Source organism: Apteryx rowi, unplaced genomic scaffold, assembly GCF_003343035.1.
Source record: "Apteryx rowi isolate R43461 unplaced genomic scaffold, aptRow1 scaffold_129, whole genome shotgun sequence".
Lineage (NCBI taxonomy): Eukaryota > Metazoa > Chordata > Aves > Apterygiformes > Apterygidae > Apteryx > Apteryx rowi.
In genome coordinates this window covers 83,698-93,730 of record NW_020447519.1, presented here as the reverse complement: position 1 = coordinate 93,730, position 10,033 = coordinate 83,698, and the positions used below count along the sequence as shown (strand labels likewise).

Here is a 10,033-nt window from a genome sequence, read left to right as displayed (position 1 = left end):
TTCATTCTTGTAAGAAATGCTCAGGCTTGTAACAAAATGCCCCAAACAATTTAATTTCAAATGGCTGTGAGTTTCACTGCAAAAGCTTTCTGAATAGGATCACATGAAAGGCAGAAGAATTAGAAATCAGGACATCTTTTTTGGACCTTTGCTCCCTGCTTGACTCTGGTCACTTCACTTACCATTTGTTTACCTTCACTTCTTCATCTGCTAAATGGGCTTTATTAATACAAACTTACTTTAGTGTTTTGAAGCTTAATTAGTTAATGTTTGTAGAGTGTTTTGAGATCAATACTGTATTATTACTAATATATTCAAAATCTCATCTCTGCTGCTATTTGCTCTTGGACGCTTGACAAGAAGGCTTTCACTGTTCCACGTCCTACTTCAACAATCCTCAGAAGCAGCTCTGATGTTAGAGCTCTCATATGAGTGATCAGCAGATGGAGTTGGAGGAGTGAGAAGGGAAATGCCTGATTCATATGGCTATTGCTGTTACACATGCTGCTTTTTAAAAGACAAAACAAAAAATGTGAAAGGAGGATTGATAACAAATATTTAAGCATTTAAAGGAAGACACTGAAAGCACAGAGAACTGTGTATGTGTTACTGAAATTATTGCTATTTTCAAAAGCATCTCTGGAGGTAAAGCCATCTTGTTAGCATTCCACATCTGACAGGCATTGGAAAAAGGGTCTGTGTGCACTAAAAGTAAAATGAGAGAGTCTTAGAGAAAAAAGGATCACTGGAAAAGGAGGTCCCATCCCAGGACCTGTGGCAAGGACCTTCATTGAGTAGGTAAAGTACTGAAAGAGAGATTTTCTGTCTGTAAGCAAATGTGGAAAAATTGACCATAGCTCACCTATTTTCCTCCTTTGGTTTACAGACTGCATCTCTGCTGAGAATCAAATATACTGTTTCCCGAGAGATTCAAAAATGCAACTGAACACTGAAAAGATACAATAATAAAGCTTGATTTTACAGCATAATTCTTGCAAAATCCTCTTTATAAATAAGGCAGAATCATATTCTCCCTCTGTACTTCTGGTTTATTTTGGCATTTTCAAATGTATCTTTTTCAAAAAATAAGAAGAAATAAGGGGGCACACCCTGGCCCTGTTATGCTGGCACAAATGAGAACTGGACCTGAAGACTTAGCTAGAGATTGTGCTTGTTCATGTAGAGAAGTTGACATACCAGAGGTAGAAGTTGTATGATCGGTGCATGTTCCACATGAATAAAACATGGCAAAATAAATGGTTCTTCTAGACCATGCAACCTGAGGTGATCTCCAGACTCAAGCACAACTGCATGCCTTTCGCTTTCAAGGATTTTGGCTCAGGCCCCTCTCCAATCTAGAACATTTTAAAACCTCTTTGTCTGTATTCTACACATCTTTCAATCAGTAAACACTTCAAAATGGCATCTTCCAGAGTGATGCAAGAAATATAACACATTGTTCATACCAGATGCAGCTCCACTGACACAAGCTGTGTTGCACTTGCAGATCCTTTGGTTAAAAAAAAAAAAGAAAAAAAAAAAGAGAGATACAGAAATTATAATGTGAAATAAATCAAATATAATTAAATAACCTGTTATTATAGCTGTCCACACCAGAGGGTGCTAAGATTAAAGAGAATTGACCATAGAGTTAACATTTGGGGCACTGGGAACAGATTTATGGCAAGCAGTAGTTGGAAATTTGATGGTTAATAGAGTAATATAAGACACAGGTTGACTTTTCATGAATGCTATCTCTGCTGTTTTTTTCTGAAATTCAGGCTCTTCACAGACAAAGAAGTATAACATCCAGAGCAGAAAAATGATGCTTGGTTTCTTGCATCAATATGCTTTCTCAGAAATTGAATTTAGCRCACATACTAACAGAAACAAATCAGATCAAACAAATAAGCAGACAAGGAATGTTCTCCTACACTCTGTCTTTTTTTTCCAGAAGTCTTTTAATCAGTCTCAAGACACATTTATATCTCAGGCCTTGAGTAGGAAAGAGAGGAGGAAAAATCAGAAATACTTCTGCCAGTGCAACTGGCTGTTACTACAATGAAAATGAGGTATCTGACTGATAGCATAGCTTCTATTGTGTTTCAGTGAAAACATATCCTTGCATTTAGAGCTGTGTAATGACATTATTACACTAAGCTTGTTATTTGAAAACAGACAAACTGCTCCAAAAATATCCTGCTACCAGAAACATGTTTGGCTTCATCTGTTCAGAGATGACTGAACATGTCATTAATCCCACCTCCCGGTACTTACCTACAGGTTTTCAGACTGTTAAGTTTGCTTGTGGGGCAGGGCAAGGCAGAAAGAAGGGAAAAGGCAAAAGGTGGAAAACCAGCAACTCTGATGTATGTGCCAGAGGGCCTGGAAAGTTCACAAGTTTGGAAGGGATTGCAAAGTCTTTGGCTAGTGATTCAAGCTGAATTCAGACCAGAAACAAGTGAAAATTTTTACCCTTTTACAAAATGCAAAGTGTACTTTGTCAGTAGTTCTCAATCTTTCCCACACAAAGCAAGACCTTCTTCAATTCTCTTTTCCTTCACTCACCTCTCCGTAAGCCAGACTTCTCTTCCATTTAGCCCAAGAATAGTTTGAAGTTCTCGCTTTGCAACATCTTGGAAGCTGTCATCTTCAGGATCAGCTCTCTGATGGATGAGACCTGAAAAGAAATCAGACCAAGGTCAGAGGAGGGAGTGCTTTGTAACTGGAGTCACAGAGACAAACTTATCTAATTTTTAGATGGAGCTGGAGAAGTTCACCTGTGACAGCAGAGGCCTGGACACAGTGTCCATTCCAGATCCACATTCCTGTGTGAAATAACTAGACTGTTTGTTAACTTTAACAGTGAAAGCTTAAGATGTAGGTAAAAGTGGAGTCCAAACCACCTTCCCCCTAATTGACATGGGTCCCTCCAGGTCAGGACTCAGCCACATAAGTCCGGCAGAGCAAGGTAAACTTTTACAGCTGTCATCCATGTTGTGCTTGTTGGGAGGATAAGAAACTTCACACTCTGGAGCTGTCACATCTGGGACTTTTCACCAACACTGAGTTCAATGCAAGAATCAAACAAACAAGTGATAAAAGTAGTTTGTTTTATTAAAAAAAAAAAAGATCCTCTTTGCAGGAATTAGAAATCCAGAGTGGTTTTCTGCTTGCTAGCTTTGACACCAGGGGAATTCCTGATTTACACCAGAATGAGCAGAAATTGGACTTGGAGAGAGAACAGATGGTTTGACAGCTCTGCTTAATAGCACAGGCCACTGACACTGGAGAAAGGTAGGAGGGAGAGAGGAAGGCTGAGAGACTTTGTCTCACAGAAGTCAGTCCATGTACACCATGGCTGGCAACTTGCTGGGAATGCAGGCTTAGATCCTAAGAGCAACTGGGGTGTCTCCCCACAGAAATCTGTTTATTCCAGTGGAAGTTTGGAGTCTAAATCATTAGGCTTGTCAGGTCTTTGGAGGATCTGGGCTTTATCTCATTGGCAGAATCTAACACCTTTGTGCTTGATGTCCCAGGTTCAAATCTTGCAACATGAGGGGAGAATGGTAATGGAGGAAAAGTCAAAAAGAAAAGCACCATAATGCTTGAGTAAAACATAAGGGTAACAAGCCCTCAAGGGAGATTTCCGTTTTGACTGGCATCATAACACAATACTCTGCCAGTAGTCAATAATACGTTTTTTTTCTTCTTTTCCCCTCCAAGTTACCACTCTTCAGTGAGTACTCACACTTACTGAAAGTAAAAACAAGTAATAAATAAAATGCGTTGGAACTTGTTTTACATCTCTCTTTTCCTCCTCTCTATGCAACTCCCTCACTCTTACAATTTGGAGGAATAGAGAATTGTTTTTCTATGCAAACAATGAAAAGGATATGCATGGGACATCAATTCTATAGGAGAGAAAAAAAGAGAGGAAGAAAGCCATTCAAGGAAATGCACCACATTCTTCCACCCTCTATCCTAACAAATCCAATTAAAGTTTCCAAGACACACATACATCCTGTCAATCATTCCAGATCCTATCCACCCTATCAATATTTCAGCAGCATTTCTCTCTCTTACTTTTCAGGACTACACACACTCCACACAGCATGCATGCATTGTTCTTCATGCTCCCTCCTTGCCCCTTTTAATCAGTCACAACAAGACACATTCATTTCTTTCATGCACCATATGCCACACCAAGCCAGCTGGTTAGCTGCCACAGCAGAGCTTCCCTGTGCTCCCTCCCTTGCTGTTTTTTCCTTTTTTTTTTTTTTTTCAAATGGGAAAAGTAGGTTGCAAAACATGGCTGTGAACATACAGAAGGACACCAACATAGAGGAATTTTGTTCATGCTTATAAAACATATATATTAATTGCTAAGCACTGCTTTCCTATTCTGGTGGCCTCAAAAACTGCTCAGTTCTAAAGAGCATGGCAAAAATGGACTGAAAGCTTTAGAAAATTTCTGGTAATATGTTAGATCTAGAAGTCCCCAAGAGACCCTGTGTACTGGATGTGGGCATTCTCAAAGCTTGTCCTACACACAGTACCATTCTCTTACTATTTCATCTGAAAATAAGTTCAATAATTTGGACTTCTGTTCCCATGCAGCTTGCAGGGTCTTTCTCCTTAGCAGAAAAACATGACTTGTGATAGCTTTTTAACTTTGTGTATCTTGTGCAAGACTTAAAGTGCTCTCAGGGCTGCCCTTGAGTCATGGACATACACAGAAAATCATTTTCAAAGAGGAAGCTTATTTTGGGAGCATTGGAGAGATTACAGTCATATCTTGTGCCAGTATAATAATAGGGCTGTCAGCTTTCTCCTCAAATTCTCTCTTGATGTCACCAAGGGAAACGTACAGACGCCTAATCTGGTGGAGGATTTGACTGACTGTTGGGGGCTGCCTGTACTGACATGACAGGCAGTGACCTAAAGTGGCTTCAAAAGAATGACCAGGTTTTCAAGTAGGCAGTAGCTATTCTAGTTGACCAATGCTTCTATATGGATTTTAACCTCCTCCAGTGTTCCCATGTCCTGAGTCACTCCAGTGCTGAGCAGATTCCCAGCTTGAAGGCGCTGCTGTGAGTCCCTGTTCCTTCCATATGATGCTGTTTTGCTTGTCTTCTGAAAGGCCTGAAGAGCTGACATTCCAGCCTAATATCCATACAGGGTGACTGGAATGCCAGAGTGAAACAGCAAGAAAAATACACGTCAGTGACTACTGCGAATGCTGGCACTGCCACTAGGTGATAGAGACCAGTTGTGGAACTTATATCCAGTTCTGAATGACTAGATATGACTAGATTCTAGCGATCAGTCTGTATTCTCCCTCAAATCCAAACAGAAACTAAAAAAGGAGGAATCTTTTCTTTCTTTTGCAAAAAAGTTTATCTTTCTGGAATTCACAGCCTCTAACCTGCTGAGTTCTAATTTATGGGTATAAGAGTGCTCTTCAGACTTCAAAGTCTCCTCTTCTCTCCTCAAATGCACTCCTAACAAGTGTCTGAAGGTGTCTCTGCCCTAATCCACTACATGAAGTTTCAAGCTCTCTCCACACAAAATATGAATTTTGAGATTACAAAACTCCTCATGCTATTAGTAAAGAATTGAGAGATAAAGATGCATAGTTTAAATGTGCCTTGTAGCCGGAATTAATTTAAAAATCAGTTTCACCTTCAGTTGCATTAAATTATCAGGGAATGATGAGCTTCCAGTAGCAAGACAGAAATCATAATTCCAGCATGGTGAGAACTGACGGGTGAGCTCTATTGGAGGATTTTGTTCTGACTCCTCATGCTGAGACCTACAGGGCTCTGCATATCTCATGTGTTCCACACAGCCCTCTGGAGTTCAGGGAAAAACCTGGCTGACCATGCCTGGAAAGTGTAGGGAAGGCCAACTACATACACAGCTTCTTCAGGCAACTGAGACTCCATTTGAGCTTATTTGAGAGTGAGCTTAGATTAAAAGGGACTGAACAAGGTTTGTTATTCAGATAGTCCTCTACCTCTTTTTAGCATTCTCTCTGTGGACTCACATTTTAGAAAGGCCCAACCTCTTATCTAAAAAGGGGTTTCTCCAGTTTTAGAAGCTTGCTTTGAAGCAATGCTTACAAAAAAACATGAGGGGAGCTCTGTAAGTTTGGATGCAAGGCAAAAACAAGAAACCTCACCCTGCAAAGTTCTGGTTTTAATATGGACCTGAAGGCTTTGAAGACCAACATCCCTGGATATGCTATCCAGAAACTCTTCCCTCCCCAAACCTCTCAGTATTTTTCACTTCCTTATCTCTTTGAGGAACTTTCCTGCACAAGGCAGAAATCCAGACTTTGAGGGGACAAAGGAAGAGAAGAGGGAAAAAAGGAAAGCAGGCAAGCATTGCTTCATTGAGCAATAATCTGTCCTGGAAATACTTAGTATTTACTCTTGTTTGTAACAAGGTTAGCTGCCAAACAAATACAAACATTGCTTTCTGTGAATAGCCCAGCTAGGAAGAGAGGGAACCAAAGAGAAAGGGAACTTCTGCATGAGTCACAACTAGAATTGGCCATGGAGCCAATATTGGCTGCAATGTGATCCATTTCCTGTATTTGTTGAGTAAGGGATAGTTTCCTCATAAATCGGAAAATGACTTTATGACCGAAATCACAGCTGTGCAGGCATGCAACTTGAGTGCCTGCTCACTTATTCCTGGTAACATGAATCCAGCTGACTTGGGGATTGCCTGGAGGCCTTCATGGCACCAGCAAGCAGAGCATCAAATGACTACAGGCCAGCCTTTTTGGAGAAAAAGGTCTGACTTGGAATAATGCTGTGAGTCACTCTGTGGATGTGTTTATGTACAATGTTGTGGGTAACAAGTGCAAAATGGTGCTGAAGAACATTCAAGAATGTAACTGGCAAGGAGCTGATACTTGATTTTAATAAGGAAATTACAGTATTTCTCTGCCATGCTTTCCGTAAGGGGTCGCTTGATGCAATGTTTGGAATTTCTTTAGGAGTACTGCATCTTACACGCTATTCTTGTTAGGAACACAATGGGCAAAGCTCCCAGGGTCTGCTAAATTAGAATAGCTACCACATGTTTATCTGTGTATTTATCTGATGGTAGAAACCATATGCACACACAGAGCAATCCTGACCTTCATTTATAACCAGGTCACCTGCTCTCTATTGCACTAGTGACGTTAAGGGGTAAAATCACAGATGAAAGGAGGAAAGCTCCCTCTGTTTTCCTGGAAGGGAACATGAGCACTGAAGCACTCAGCACGACAAACCTGGCCTTGTAGGAATCTTATGTTACAGTATTTCTTACAGCGTCCACTCATGGTGTCTGCAGAGAGCTAGGCATCAAAAATGCATGCTTAAAACCAGCACATTGAACAGGGAGTGAACAGAGCTTGCCAATAGGAAGTTCAGAGTAGAATATGACCTCTAACTTACCATTTGTCTTTGCAACTTAGAAAGATCTTCCCAGACCTTGACTTTATTAGCTTCCACTTAAAATTCATAGCCTTGAGTGTGGAGCTTGGACTTACAATCCCATTTTTCAGAAATGAAGGAGGAGTGCAGTCTTTTCCAACACAGTTTCAGAAGAGGATGTACTCCTTGTTAATCCAGCAGCCTAGATTTTAGTCCTACCTTAAAGTGGTCTTCCGAGAAAGTCTTTTGGTTTCAGCCCTGTGAATAGGCAAGTGAACAGACCGTGAATCTGGGCAGCTTAGACTCAAGCAAGACCCTGAACTGCTCAGCTTTCCCAATGCCATGCAGCTCTTTTGGTGCTTTCAGTGCCTCTGGCAACATTAGCGTTAATAGATTTTATCTGCCTTCAGGGCTGGGTGACAGCCAAATTTTGGAGGATCTGAACAGTTTATCACTTAGATCAACTTGTAGAACTGCCTTGTCCTTTCATTGCATCTTCTCCAAGGAGCTTCAGAAACTACCACCCTTTCCATATCTCTATTACTTCTTTGTTCAGTCATCTTGAAACTGGTCTACTACACTGTAAGTACCATTTTCAAGCTTTGATCTCAACCAACATCACTACCACATACGTACTTCATGTGCTCCTAGGTAGAAAGAGGAAAAGGATCTTCTCAGGAGATTTATTGTGATTGTTTTGCCTGCTCCCTGTCACACCACTCACTACCTACAACTTCCATCCTCACTCATGCAATTTATAGCAGTCAGAATATAAGCAACACCTGCATGTCTTATAGCTGCAGCCAGCTTTCCCTTACCACTAATGGACTTGGAATGAATGGGGCAATGTATTCCTCCCCAATTATTTAATCAAATTGAAACTGATTTCTGAAACAGCACCTGGACAAGCTGCAACTTGCTGAATGAACAACAACCCCCTGATGAACGAACCGTTCTCTCCCTTCCTTCCGTTTTCTGCTGCTGTTGTTGCAAATTAAGTGCAGTTAGCAGGGTGTGCTTCCTGGTAAATCATGATGGCTGCTTCATAAGATTTTGTTTTTGTAAGTCATTTATCCCTGAACAGCAAACTGTTCCAAATTTGCGGGTGTGAACTGAGATGGATGGATAATAGAGACACCGTGCAAGTGGACAACAGATGTGGGGAAGGACCTTGATGTGGCTCTGAAACTCAGCATTTGAGAAATGTGAATACACATTCCCTTGTGCTACAAGGGCTGCTCTTGCCATTGCTCTGTTTCACTGCTGTCAGCCTCAGAAGCAGCTGGTTCATTTTTAGAAGTGAATCAAAACAGTAACATTTGGATCCAAAGGTTCTCAGTGTTAGAGGGTTTGGACACATTGGGTCTGTTAGAAAAACAGAGGCTTGATAAGAATTTTAAGGTTGCTTAGGTCAGCAGGCTAGGCCTCAGAGGCAGATTTTCAAGGCATTCCAACATGCGGTGTTGCAGATGGGTTTTCACAAGCTGGAGCTTTTAAGGATCTAGGATTCATATGTGCAAAAGATAATAATTTTAGACTTGAACCTAACTCTGTATTTTCCCTGCAGGAGTATGTGAGGACATGGAGTGGGATTGGAAGAGTTCATTCAAAAGATGGCAGCCAGATGCAGTCTGTGTCTGACCTTTCCATTAGGTAGATATTCGGATCAAATGTGCAGCTTCAGAGCTGTCTCTGGCTGGTTCCCTTTCTATAGGTGAACTGATTTTTCAGGAAGGTTTTCTGGAAAAGATTATTTTGAATCCACGTGTGTTGCTACTAACATGCAAAGATGAAAGACACCTAGAGAAAAGTAGACCTCTAAATGAGGGACATATAGCCATCAACCAAGAGACCGAGATGCCTAGGTACCAGTCTCTAGCACAATGTTTTCTCAATTTAATGCTTTCTTTTCCATAACACCTCTCCCCCACCCCCAAAACTGAATTATTTGAAAATCCCTAGGCTGGGATTCTGTGTCAGGGATGATATCTGCGCTGTGAACATCTACATGTGGGGATAAAAACCTGTATCTTTATAGAGATATAACATTGTTTCCAAAAATGCACACACAGTTTTCCTGTGATGGAAGATCGTAAGGTCAGAACCAATAGAGGAATCAACACAAAGTAGGAAGCAGAATAAAATATTAGACTTACCAAACGACTTGGTGCAACAATAAGGAAGACAACAGCACTGAAATCCAGTTTCTGTGCTAAATTCAGTACAGGTGCTCAAGGTGTTTTGTCCAACATTTTCATGGAAACCTATTGAACAGACAGCATCAGTGTTCTTCCAGGAGAAAGACAAACAAAAAGCCCACCTGCCTGGGGAAATCTTCTCCTATTAACTCCTCCCCAAAATGTACACTGATGAGGACAAGACTGAAGGGGCGTCTACTGAGGACTGTGCTAGAAAACCTCCTAAGGACCTCTGGAGGGCCCCTTGCAAATGGCTATGTATTGCCCTTATTGGAAGGAAGGAGAACCAGTAGGTTTGATGTCATTCACTCCCCCTGCAGAACAAGATCTCACAGACAAAGTTTTGAAAACTGACAGACTAATGGCCCTAGAACCATTCATGTCTCACAATTAGGTGCAGCT

General features: G+C 41.0%; 1 long non-coding RNA gene across 2 annotated transcripts; it reads right to left on the bottom strand.

The window, feature by feature from the left end:
* Positions 1–877: 877 nt before the first annotated feature.
* Positions 878–9,685, bottom strand: LOC112961146. 2 transcript variants are annotated; one of them, XR_003251941.1, is made up of 5 exons: positions 9,590–9,685; positions 7,455–7,691; positions 2,569–2,680; positions 1,467–1,510; positions 878–949 (listed from the first exon to the last, which is right to left on the bottom strand). It is a non-coding gene; the product is annotated as an uncharacterized LOC112961146 (long non-coding RNA). The 2 variants fall into 2 exon arrangements; XR_003251940.1 differs by lacking the exon at positions 878–949 and having other exon boundaries at positions 1,154–1,510.
* Positions 9,686–10,033: the final 348 nt, after the last annotated feature.